The following is a 14,173-nucleotide window of genomic DNA, read 5'->3' on the forward strand; positions in this document are numbered from 1 at the left end:
TGAAATGGATCCAAAAACGAAATAAACATTTTGTTGGAAATGTCTTTCTCTGGCATTTTATGTTCGAGCTGCAGCCTCAGGATGGAAGCGGTGAATAAATAAATAAAAAATTATATGGAAAGTAACTACAAGCAACTAGACATAGTGGTTGCAAAGTGACCAGAGTGTTTTCTGTCACACGCAAACACATTAGCGCCACTTTACAGAGTGGGCCAGTAGTGCTTTCAACTCTTTCCTTCAACAGCATTGTTGTTGGAACAGAGGGTGAGGAGATGACGTCTCCATGGTCTGGGGTATCTGACGTCTTCATGGTCAGTGGGGTCTCTGACGTCTCCAAGGTGAAGGGTGTCTCTGGGGTCTCCCTGTGCTATTGTGCTTGACTGAGCCTATGCTCCAGAATGTTATCACAAAGAAGGATATAGCAACAAAAACTCCCTTGGACTGTTTATAAAGCCTATTTCAAAGTTAAATACTCTACTAAGTCAGTTTACAATGATTTAAGGCTGAAAATAAATGATTACAAGTAAAATAAAGTGCCGCAAAAATGCCGCTAAATTTCCATATTTGTGCCGCTAAATTTCCATATTTGTGCCGCTAAATTTGCTAATCTATGCCGCTATATCCTGGGGGGTCTGTCTGATGATTAGTATTCCGTACAGCAAAGAAGGTACCTCCCAGGAGTGTAGCTCTACGTTAGAAATGGTTATGTTGTAAATGAATGCAGCCTCGTTTACTCAAGTGCTGATAACGTATCCGGGGGTTCTGGACAGAAGTTCCTGGCGCACTGTATAAACCTGGTTGTTCAAGATTTCTTGAAAACTGAAAACCAAGTCAAGAAGTTACTGTCTACCTGCCGAAGAATCTACACACATTTCAGCCATTCTTTTAAGGCCCGGAAGCAGCTGAGGAGCATTCAACATGTACGTAAAGTGCCAGTCAAAGAATTCATCCAGAAGGTGGCAACACGTTGGAACTCAACCTTTTACATGCTTGAGCGTCTGTTTTAGCAGTGCATGGTAATCAATGACTATATCTTTACAGTAGGTTCTGCTATTAATGACATGAGGCTAGAGTTGGAGGAATGGCAGCTAGTTAAAAGCCTGACAGACATGCTTCGTCCTTTTGAGGTCTTCACGCGTGAAGTCAGCAGGGAGGACTGTTCTTTGAGCAAAGCTATCCCATTGTTGCGCATGATAGAGCACCAACTGAAGGCGGTGTCTTCAACGTTGAGAGATGATGGTGGAAAGCAAGCTGCATATCTGTTGGCGGAGAACTTATTAAGCCGCCTAGTTGCCAATGAAAGGCTTCAAAAGATACATACAGAACAACATTACATTTGTGGCACTATTCTGGATCCACTGTAAAAAAAGGCAGTGGCCAGCAAAGCATTCATTCCTTTGGATGAGGCAGATGTTTCAAAGTACAAACATTGGATAGCTGTGTCAGCCAGTCGGTTCAAAAAAGATCGGCAGAAAATTCTAGGAGCCGTCAGAAGTCTAACTAAATCAGCAGGCGATCCAGCGTCAAGTTCCACTTCTGAATCTGTGGGGGGAGGGAGTAACTTTCCCTCACAGCCGTTAACGACGCCAGCAGCAACCCTATCATCATCCTCACCTGCACAAGGCCCACCCATAATATTGTCGGAAGCGGATTGGCTAACTCATCAAGGGTTTGTTTGTTCCAGTGCTGAGAAGGCCACAGATGGTAAGCAAAGTGGAGCAACCGTGGAGAACCTTGAGTTGATGGTGCAGGCCTATCTGGATGAGCCAACACAGGTCTTTGTTAATACGAACCCATTGCTGTATTGGTACAGGAAAATGGCTCTATGGCCACTGATCACCAACCTGGCTATAAATTATTTGTCTTGCCCACTCGCAAGTGTGTCTTCTGAACGTGTTTTCAGTGCTGCTGGTGCCATTGTAACTTTAAAAAGGACCCGCCTCTCTGCAAAAATGTGGAGAGGTTAACACTGATCAAGATGAATCAGCACTTGATACCACCAGATTACAAAGTACTTGAATGCACGCAGGAAGAAGAGGACACCGACTTAGTTGACGGAAGTTCTTCTCTGTCACCTGACCTACTCCCGTCTCAATTCATGGAGTTGGAGGACGAGCTCTACTTCCCTGACACCGAGCCCTGAAAATGACTTCCTTTTTTTTGTCCTTATTCACTTTTATTCCTGTGTGTCTTATTTTGTTTTGCAACTTTTACCACAACAAAACTCTAATCACCTAATCACAACAAATCCATCAGTAGCACTGTCTTCATCTTATATTCCTTATTGATTTGAAGGTGCCGCAGTCTGCATTCCTGAGGTTCACAAGTTCACAACTCAATCATGCTCCTTTATACTCCTCCTCCAGACTCCCCCTATCTATTTCCCTCAAGGCAGATGGATGGATTACGACGAGTGCCCTCAAGTGGGTCTTTAATTACTGACTGACTACATGCTTGCTGATTGCTGACAGAGTTACTTTTGATATTGACAGGAGAGGCTGCCCTGTGGGCCCTCACTTTCCGAAGAAGATGCGGACAAAAATTATAACAGGTAATGAATAATTAAAAGATGGCATGCACTGGACAGCAATGGCTGTCTGGCTCTGATGAAACCAATTACTGTTTGTTTTTTGTGCATGAAATGATGATTCATATGTCTTGTCATAGTTATTTTTTAATCTTTCACACAGTAATTGTAACTCATGTCAACTACCTTTTTTTTTACCTTGTTTAGTTAAAATTGTACTTCAAATTCAGGGGCCACTATATTGCATTTCACAAAATATGCAAAATGTCCTTGGAACTGACTCACTCGCCCATATACCATCATGATTGATTAAATAATATATATTTTTTCTTTACAGTCACTCACTGGGATGGATGGATCATCAGCGTCGATTTACGGAAGAACTGTGGCCAATTTGTGAGTGGCAAACAGGTAAACCAGTCTACAACAACTACTACAGCAGGACTAAATGTCTGTCTATTCGTAGTATGTATTGGTCGAGGGCGAGGCAGTGTACTGTTGTTGTTATGCCAGGCAGAGTCCACTCCAGACAGCAGTTCATGTAAAATTGGGGCTATGTGGCTAGCTGCATACAATTAGATATGCTTTGTCTGTCTGACAAAGAGCCTAGGTATGCTACATCAGGTTGCTTCACTCAGTGGTGCCTGCCTTGACCCTCTGCATGGCACTGCCTCATGCTTGGGCAAAACATCCATTATGTTTGCAAAATTTGCTGTTTTTCGGTATTTCGCAAATCTCGCGAAAGTACCGAAAAATCGCAAATACTTGTGCGGAACAGATTTTTGGCCCATGCTTGCGGCAGGGCCATGCAGACGGTCAAGGCAGGCACCACTGAGTGAAGCATCCTCCTGATGTAGCATACCTAGGCTCTTTGACACAGACAGACAAAGCATATCTACGGTTTAGGGTTCAGTGTGATTTACTAAGATTTTTGGGTTTAAGTTGGTATGGTTCACGCTGATTCTAGGGCTCGGGCCCGATGCAGGCTCGTTCATAATGCTGTTGGCAATGTTTTAGGGGGGTTTGGTGTTCTTTGGTCCAGAATTGGCAGAATTTTGCCCTTTTTGGGTGTTTTGTGGGCGCGTGTGTTTGGGTGAAAACTAAATGAAAACTAGTCGTAGACCTTTTTCTTCTTCTTCAAAGAGTGCAGTGGTTCGATTTTGTTCTGCCTTGCTGAGATTCTTGTGAATCGCTGGAACAAGTGACTGTCCAGGTGAGTTTCAAGAGGATCAAAGTAGTGGAAGTGCTGAAAACAGCAATGTTTTGTGAACAGCGCAATTTGCCATGTTTTGAATATACCAGCATTGCATGTTTTTGGGGGGCTGTTTGGGGGTGTTCTAGATTTGTGAAGAGGGTGTGGGGGTCTGGGAGCACTGGTGGGATAGCATAATTTTTATTGGAAGTGATTTGAAGAAAATCCATGCTGGGAAAGAGGAGTTAGGGCCTAGCTGCAGAGCGCGTTTGGACCGATGTTGACTGTTTGGCTGAAAACTTTCTAAGTATGAGATTTTGCATTTTTGCTTTTTGCCTGTTTGGGGGTGTTCTGCTTTTTGGCGGGTGGATGCAGGGGTCTGGGGGCATAGCTCGGAAGGTCAAATATCGGAATCAAGTGTTTTGGACCAAATCCATGGTGAAAAAGTTTTTGCGTTTTTTTGCTCACTTGCCTGTCTTTGGGGTGCTGTTTGGGGGGCTTCTAGGTTTTTTTGGGGGGGGTTTGGGGTCTGGGAGGACTGCTGGCACAGTCTAATGTTGATTGCATTTGTTTTTCAGGAAATCCATGGTGGAAAAGGGGAGTTAGGGCCTAGCTGCACAGCGCATTTGGACTGAATTCCGGGTAGGCCCGAAATTTGTCTCACTTTTTGCGGTTTTTCTTTTTGGCTGTTTGGAGGGGGGTTAAACTTGTATCCGCCTGGGTTGACGGGTCTGGGGGCATTGCTGTGAAGGTCTAATACTGGATAAAAGTGGTTTGGAGAAAATCGGAGGTGAAAAAGTTTTTCCATTTTCAGGCATTTCGCTCACTTTAGCGTTTTCAGGGGGCTGTTTGGGGGGGTTCCTGGTGTTTGTGGGTGGGTTTTGGGGTCTTGGAGCAACGCTGGGTATGGATACTTTTGATTGCAAGAGGTTTGAAGAAAATCCATGGTGGCAAAGGGGAGTTAGGGCCTAGTTGAAGAAAGCGCTTGACACTATTTTAAGCTTAGGGCTCGTTAGGGTTAGCAGTATTGAATGTGTTTGGGGGTGTTCGAGATTTTGGCAACTGGGTTCTGGGGTCTACTTTTAGAGCACTTGTCGAGAAATGTCTGATTTTGGTTGCAATTGGTTTGAAGAAAATCCATGGTGGGAAAGGGGGATTTGGGCCTACTTTACTTTCAAAGTACGTTTTGTCACCATTTTCCACTAGGCCTCAGACAGGTACAGTATTGCATGTTTTTTGTGGTCTGATTGGTAGTATTCTACATTTTAGCATCTGTGTTTAAGGGGCTGGGAGCACTGCTGGGAAGGTCTATATTTGTTCTAAAATCGTAGTTTACACTACACCTAGCTTGAGGGGAAAGACCTGCCAAACTCGCCCATACTAATTTATCCTTCAAAAGGAAACTCAGAGTACGCCCTTTCGAAACTATTGTACTGTCGATTCTGAAACTGAAAGTGTGACTTTTTGCACTACACAGCGTACGTACCTTATATTTTTTTCTCAGTGGTGTTTTAATATCACTTCCTGTTTTTGCATCAACATTTACAGGGCAGCTTTCACCCTGTGCAATGGAAAAAGGATGAAGTCAGGCTTCACATTAGCGACCCGCAATTCAGCATCCACCAGGCAGACAGTGGACAGGGTGTCTTCCGGTCACCAACATTGATCGACGGAGCGTCAGATAGAATGGAGGAGTACCGCAAATAAGAGGAATGGCTTGATGCATGCAACTTCCCAAATTCAACAGGACAAGTACAACAACATACAGTAACAGTATCCATTCATTTCTACTTATCTTTTAAGTAATGTTATTGCTGTGAACTTCTATGAGTGTGACTCTGCATTTCTTTGCTCTCTGATTCTAAATTCATCCCTAAAGCCATTGTATAGTTTTACTTTGCTATTTTTCAAACTAATTTAATGAACAAAGTGTTTCTCTGAGTGCTGAAATAGGCAAAAACGCAAAATTACTGCAGCCCTGTACTGTCGCATTCTTCAACTTCATGCCTACAGAAGTGCATGCACTTCCTTTATGTCCCTTAAAATATTTATGGATATCTTTGTATCCAAAGATTTGTTTATCCTCATTTGTTGTTTGTCCATGCTGTTTTTTTTCCTCTCTCAACAAAACTTTCCCAAAAAAAACCATTCCCATCCAATTTCCAAACCCTAACCCTCTTCCCCCGGGCTGTGTGGTTTTCATTGATGTGTGAGTAAATGACAGCAATAATTCCAAAAACTTGCTGGGGAGGATAAGGTCATAGCAACTGAAAATGAATTACATTTCAAGGCTGGTGAAGGAATCAAAGGTTATATTCTTACTCAGCTTAGCACAGACCCATGACTATTGGCAAATCAAAGCAGATTTTCATGGGCGCCATCAACTGGATTGATCATGAAGAACATCCTCCTCCTACATGTGGCAAATTATTACGCTGCAGTGTCCTTCACCTTCAGTACTATTTCTTGTAGAAGTAGCCAATGTCATATTACACGCAAGTAGTAGTTATACTTTCAATACTTTAGCATTTGTAAGGCTACATTTTGGCACTGTTCTAGTGTACTGTCACCTGCTATAGTTTCTACCATACCGTTCTAATGCTCCGCTCACGCCAATCAAGGTTTCAATTTCTTTTTTTTTATATGCTGCAACTGCCACTGTGTACCACCACTAGTACCCCCGCAATGATGCCATTTCAACCGCCCAGGATTGCCATCCTTAATCTCCATTTGCCATGCAGCCAGCCCTGTGCCTAGCCCTATTTTCAAACACGAATTACAGGTAAGATAAGCGTTTGGGGGGAGGAAGAATAATGGAAAAGTATGAGAGACGAGAGACTGGCGGTAGTACTAGTAAAGTCCTAGGACAATTGAATTCACTAACTCTGTGAGAGGCACTTACTTTTGTAAACATTTAGGCAATTACTTACACAATTTGAATCAAGAAGCCACTTAAGTTTCAGGAAAACAAACTTACAGTTAACCCCCACCCCCCTCCAGCCTCAACTGCAGTAAAAACACGTATGCTAACTTTAGTTGAAAGTAATAATTATTTATATCCCTAACAAAAATAAACTATCCCACAAGACCCGACCCACCCCCCTACCTAATCCCAACGAATGTCCGTGAAATAAAAAGTCCCCAAAGTCCAAAAAACCCAACTCCCAATTCCCACCCCCCAAAAGACTTTAAAAAAGGGGCAAGGGACAGTCTCTCCTTCTCTAATGCCGCCGGCGGCGTACTTTTTGGGCCAGGTGGTCATGCTCCTTGCGGAGGTTCTTGAGCAGGATTCTCAGTTTCTTCTTCTCCTGCTCAAGGTAGGACACCCTGAGGCTTAGGCGGTGCACGTGTGCCTTGCACCTGCTGTGGGGGGCAGCTGATTTTTTGGCTGCTTGGTGGTGGCGGGTGGCTGCGGTACCACGGCTCCGTACCGCTGGAGGCCTGCGCTGACTGGCTGACCCAGGGTGCGCGGAGGAGGATGCAGCTGTCCCTGTGGATGTTGTGGTCGACTGCGTGTCCTCCTCCTTCTGGGCCACCAGCCGCCGATATTCGGCGACAGTCGCCTTCAGTTTCCGTTGCCGGGCCCGTCTAGCCAGCTCCTTCCGTGACAGTTTGGAAGGAGCATCTATATGAAGAAAGAAAACATAGTCTGTAATCAATGCTCTTTAAGATTAACACAAAATAATTCAGCAGAAAGTTGTGTCACAGTAGAACTAGCAACTTGCAAGCACAGTACATAACATTTGTGGCCTGTATCTATCTAACCTCCCACTTCTTCAGCCTTGCTCTAACATTAGTGGGAGTTTCAGGAATCAATTCTATGAGCACTATGGACTCACTCCATTAGAGTCGACTATGACAGTACACCAGTCTTATTCTTCTTCTTCTCTCTAGTTTATCAAAATTGGTACGTAAACTTCTGGAAGCCGGCATAATGCCAGTGCAGTCAACTTGCACGCCATGATGACACAGGCTTGCGTTACTGTACCAGTCCAGTACATGCAGGTGGTGAAGCTCTTACTTTTCTATTACGGGTCTCACTGAGAATACTCTGTTACAAGGGCTACTGCTTAATTAATTTAACATTCACCCTACAGTCCCAATGACTACTAGAAAAGGAAAATGAAGAAGGTAAATAATATGATTATCTATCTCTTCACAGGATATGTATTTGATTACATATGGGATGACTTTAGGTGCTTTGTATTTTATTGAGTGAACACGATTAGGCCACACATGAATGACAGAGTTGTACTAAAATTATTAACAGAGGTAGTGAGTGGCCCCCGTAATCGCCAGATATATGCTGTGCTTGCAATACAAAGTAATGCTACTATTCATGGTAGTATTCAGAAAACCTACAACTTCTTTTCCTTTCCTTTCCTACACTGGAACAGACGTGCGGGTGTGGTGTTACATGCTCTTCAAAGTAACACTTAGTTCATCCAGTGACCGTCTACTCTCTCTACATACACATATGCTACCTATGAGTCAGATAGTACCATGATCCAGGCATCCATCCATTCAAAGTAAATGTCAATCATTCTTCTTAATGTCTCAAGTGGACGGTAAACATCGTTTACCACGATGTTTTTACAACGCGGTACCTTTACCACGCGGCCGTGACAACGCAAGTCGTTACCACGACTTGCGCTGGAGGGCGCTAAAGGATTACAAATAGTTAATTTACTATCCCAACACATTCCCTAGGGTCCACGGGGACTGGTGTTAGAATAGTAAATTATACTATTGGAAACCGCGCCCCCAACGCAAGTCGTGGTAACGACTTGCGTTGTCACGGCCGCGTGGTAAAGGTATGCGTTGTGACGGTACGCGTTGTACCGTCATACATCCCAAGTGGACAAACCTTACTTTTTCTGACGGGAAAAGAACATTTTCATTTTATTTTGGAAACCGAAAGCCATGCATCCGTGCTTGACTTGCATTTGAATTTCAACCAAAGGATATATTGCGCACACATACAGTTTCTGTTTCACCCACCCAGGCAGTCCTCTTTCCTTTCTCCTTCCACCCATCCTTGCTTCATCCTTCAACCGGACATGCATCATATTCCCAGCCACTTAGGGCAGCATTCAAAAACACGTATCATTCTTTGACAGTTATCATTACTTTTAACTCACTCGTTCTTCCACACTTACTTACACCCTTCTTTCCCTTTTCGTTCATCCCATCCATTAAGTTAATCTGTGATCTGATTTGGATTCTCGAAAAAACTTTCACAGCTGAGTTGAAGTCAATTTAGAGGAGGCTACTACCAGGTTAATAAAAACTTAGTTCTAAATTTGTAAGTCTTCTTAACAGTATAGTATACTTGTACTGCACAACATATACTACACCCGTACAGAGAGCACACTCTGCAGTCTGCTATCTCAATAAGTAAGGAATATAATAGCTTACCACTGTCTGCTACTACTATGGCATCCCCCACAGCAGCTTCCGCTGGCTGTTGCACCGCCTCCGACCCAGGAGTGCCCACCTCCGCGCTGGCCCCAGCACAGGTGGATGGTTGTGCCGATGTTCCACCTAAAAAATAAATTTCAGATTCTTAGATGCCATATACACCACTCCCTAGTATTTTGTCTAGGAATGAAAAAATGTCACTACAACTACACAAACAAATGTAATAATTTGTGACTGTCTAGTCAAAACTAAAAATTGCACTTTTTTTCAGGGAAGGGTGTTGTCTTGCTACACTTTTTGGCACAACTGATGAATGCTTGCTTTTTAACATGCACGGTTTTTCTCATAACAGACAGAAGCTTCCCTTCTAAGAACAAGAGCAACATCAGATCATCATCAGTAGGATGGAGTCAGCAACGATTCAGCACCACAAAGAAGATTTGAAGTTCCAACCAGGTGAGGGCTCCCCCACAATTAATGTGTGAGATCACTAAGCACTTTTCTATTTTCAATCCACCGTTTATGTTGTATGATGAACTTGATTTTAATAAATGTTTTTACTTTTAATAAAGCTTTTAAACTTACAAAGACTCTGTGGTTTTTAGTCATGAGTGAGTGAGCGAAAGGGTTTGCAATTTGCAAGCATGAGTCCGTTGCTCTGACAGTTCTGGACTCTGACTCCGTAGTCTTATGTCCTGGGTTGGGTAATCATCATTGGGGATCAATCAACGATGAATTAGGGAGCTAAATGACTGTGTCACACTAGCTAGTCAGTAAGGAGATTGGGGGTTCAAATTCTGTTATGACTGAGGTATGTGGAAAGTCTAACTGCGCCTATTTTAATTGATAAACAATGCACTCTTTAGTGTCCATAGTTCTGTTTGTGCAGAATTGTCCCTGCAACAATAGTTCCAATCCAATCAAAAAGTAAACTAGTATCTTATTCTTTCTTGGTGGTCATTGACAGTTTATTGTTGGGAATTGTCAAAGCATAAACATTTAGAAGACTTCAAAAAACATTACTGACAACCCAGAGGACTGCAATCAGTGCATAGAGCTAATGCTGAATACAATGGGAGTTTCGTTTAACACCTTTTGCCAACTGTGCAAGCTTAGTTAGCTACACAGACAGACTAATATTAATAATCTAGTAGTACCACAGGGAGTCATAGTTATCGGCAGGATAAGAATTTAGAAACAGTCTACAAAAAGATCAAAGACGATGTAGGAAAAATCGAATGTGGAACGTTAGTAAAAAATAGGTACTCTAAAAGATAGGGAAGTATAATTATTAATATTAACATGAAAACTTACTGGGGCCAGCAGAGGAGCCCTCGCCTGACCGATCCTGGCCTTCCGAGTCCTCGTCCGCCGGCGCCGCTACCTCCTCCGCTGTCCTCTTGCCCCTGGGGGGAGCTGATGTACAACATGAAAGAAAGACCCAAACATGGATGATTGTTGTCAACCAAATCAAACATTTCAAAAGAACAATAACAAATTATTTCGAGGAAATTGCAAATAGACAACAATTGCACTACATTTATCGACCTATCTGATGTGGTCTACTAGGATATTAGTATTGCTGGATTGGCGGACCGTCGACTTGTAAAGTTATTTAACTCACTAAACAAACGACAAAAAGGTTCGACAAGGACTGGCAGGCAGCACTACGCAGCACGCGAAATGACAGACAAAGTCCATTGTGATTGCAGTCCAGTGAGAACACTAAAAAGTAAGTTTCCTACTAGATAACCAGTCATTAAAATGCTCAAACTATCAATCCACCACCACTATCTCTTCTTAGTGGCATGTGTACAAAGGAAGAACTGGACTTGAGTCTCTAAGGGCAGATTTACAAGTCCCTTGCGGATCTTTTGCTCCATCGTTGCGTGACTTTTGTGACGCAGCGGCAGCACTAAAGAGGCGCCATGGTGTGGGGTATACTAACAACGTGACGCATCTGGGAGATGCATCACGTTGTAAAGCCCTGCACCATCACGGGGTGTTCTGGCGCAAGGGAGTGCGTTCCTGCGCAGGAACGCATTCTAAAAGTGGCTGAGTGAAATCTACAAGATATCACTCAGTCACTTTTAGGCCAATGCTGCCTCACTCAGTCAAAACCCTGCGCCTGTTTGAATCAGACGTACGGCTTGACGCAGCTTTGGGGAGATAGGGCACCCCGGAGCATTGCTGGAACTGCTTCGTGGGTGCGACGCAACTCCAGCAATGCGCTGCGTTTAGGGCACAGATGTGTGACGCTTCTGTGTCGTTTTTGCCCCATGGTGCGCTGCATTGTAAATGCGGCGCACCATGGGTGGTGGAGGGGTGGCGCACAATTACTGGTGCATCCCTGCTAATTTGCAGGGATGTGCCAGTAATTATAAATCTTCCGCTTAGTGTCTAGCTTTACGCAGTTCTGTAAAGTACACTCATACATAATTACTCAGGCCAATGAAATGAGCAAAAAAAATCGAAAACAAATAAGCATGAGTAGCACCGCCACTGAGAAGGAGAGCAGTGCACCTGAAATGCAATCACAGAACATTTTGAAACATAATTTACCTACAATCTAATCGGCAGCATTATTGCTCTTCGGAAAAAACTAAAATTTGCAATATGATAACACATAGAGCAGGAGAAAACAGAGTTGTGATTAAATACCTACTACTACTCACCAAGTCCGGGGATCTCGACGCCTAGCAGGTCGAGCAGGTCGCGTTCACCGTCCAGGATGTCGGACCACCGGTGCGTTGCCTGGTTGTAGGTGCGCCGGACCCGAGAGTGTTGATACATGGCCCTGCACACCTTCTCCCACCGCTTCCGACGCTCCCAGAGCCCGTACCCGCTAGCGATCCTGCCGCCTGCCGCAATGGTCTTGGGGAGGCGGCACTGCACATAGTAAACCAGGGCAGCCACCTCCTCCGCGCTGAAGATCTCCCGGGCTGTGACTAGCTCCCCCCGCAATCGCCCGCATGGGAGCCGGGTAAGGGTGCAGGACCCTTCCCCTTCTCCTTCCCGGCTCCCTTTGCCATGGTCCTGTACAGCAGAAAGAAAAAAAAGGAAAGAATAGAGAAAAAGTAAAGTAAAAAAAAAAGTTTAAAAAAGTAGCTTTAAAAGTAACGAAAAGTTGAAAAAAACACAAAACATAGATCTGGAAAAAAAGAGGGATAGATATAGAGTAGAAAAGAAAAAAGTCCAAAGAAACAAAGGATTGCACAGATGAAAGGAGAATTAGAAAGCATGCACAGAACCATAGCAATGAATGAAAAGCAAGATGGCTGCGCCCATTGAGGATTGCGTGGGTAAGTTTGCGTGATTTTTCCCCCGCGAGTACGCAAAAACACGTGCAAACTTGTAATAGCGCGTCGCACACAAAGCGACATTGTCAATAGCGCCTCAAAACGGAAATACGCATCGCGCACAAGATGGCCGCTCCCATGTACGACCGCATGGGCAACCTCGCGGTCGGTGCGCTGCAAGCGGTCCGCAAATAAGCAAAAAACCGGGCGAACGCGCAAAAAAAAGAACTCCGCAAATTCGCACAAATTCACGGATTGCAAGTTCGATTTCGAGTGAATTCGCGCCCCGCGAATCTTGCGAAATTGCAGAAAAACGAATTTTGCAAAACTGAAGGCACTTAGCAGGTGCAAAAGTTCGAGCTAATTTGTAACCATTCCATGTAGTGCTTCTTGAGGGGCCCCTCCAGAGTTCAGTTGCTACTTGCAACTATTCTCTGACCCTGCTCAGGGTCAGAGAATAGTTACAAGTATGGCACAATGATCCTGTAAAAAAAATTAAACTGCAACAGAAAGCACTTACTAAGCATGGGCGAATTTTGCGAATCTGGCGTTCGCGAATTTGCGTATTTGCGAACTTGCAATCCGCAAAATCCGCGAACTCTCGCGAATTTGTGGATTTTTATTTTTTTGTGTTCGCAAGGGTTTCTGCCAGTTCGCGAGGGTTTTGTACCAGTTCACAATTGCGAACTTACTTGTCGGCTCGCAACAGTCGCAACTTTGTTGTTTCTATGTCTGGTTCATCATCACAGGTTCACAGCACCCTCTGTTTCACCACTGCCACCCTCTGAATAACCCATGCCACCCTCTGGTACATCACTGCCACCCTCTGATTCATCACTGTAGATTATGGGGGGGAAAAGCAAGCACACCTGCCCTGCTTCAACTGACATGAATTAATTTGGGGTTGATTAAAGTGTCACAGAATTTAAACTTCCTGTCTGGCACCTGCTTCCTTATCTGTAATTCGCTTTCTGTTGCAGTGCAATTTTTTTTCCCAGGACCTTTGTGGCCTACTTGTAGCTATTCTATGAGCCTGCTGTGAGGGTCAGAGCAGGGTCATAGAATAGTTGCAAGTAGGCAACTGAACTCTGGAGGGGCCCCTCAGGAAGCACTACAGGGAATGGTTACTAATGATGAGTTTGAACTTTTGCACCTGCTGAGTGCTGTCAGTTTTGCAAAACTCGTTTTTCTGCAGAACAGCAACTGTACGTAGGCAACTGAACTCTGGAGGGGCCCCTCAGGAAGCACTACAGGGAATGGTTACTAATGATGAGTGAACTTTTGCACCTGCTGAGTGCTTTCAGTTTTGCAAAACTCGTTTTTCTGCAGAACAGCAACTGTAATGCCCCAAACAAACTTACTTGTGAAATTTGATTTCTAATCCAAAAGTGATCCAAAGAAAGTCAAAAAGGCCTCAAATCCAAAAAAGTGCTGGTAAATGTCAACCTGAGGAGTTATTCTGATAAAAATCATAATTTTCAGAAGGTTTATGCTGCTTGCTGGTGGATTTCTTGTACAGAATTGCAAATTTTGTAATTTCGTGAGTGCGAGATTGTTGCTGCCCGCCGCATCTACATGTTTGCAATTGCGAACTCTCGCGATGCGTTGCCAAACTCCCGCGGGATCCCGCAGCAAGATCCAAAATGGCGCAGCACTCGCAAAATATTGAGAAAAACAACTCGGCAAACGCTGAATGACGGTAAGTGAACGCCGCACGCCGCAAGCCGCAATATT

This window comes from Lissotriton vulgaris, chromosome 1_1, assembly GCF_964263255.1.
Source record: "Lissotriton vulgaris chromosome 1_1, aLisVul1.2, whole genome shotgun sequence".
NCBI lineage: Eukaryota > Metazoa > Chordata > Amphibia > Caudata > Salamandridae > Lissotriton > Lissotriton vulgaris.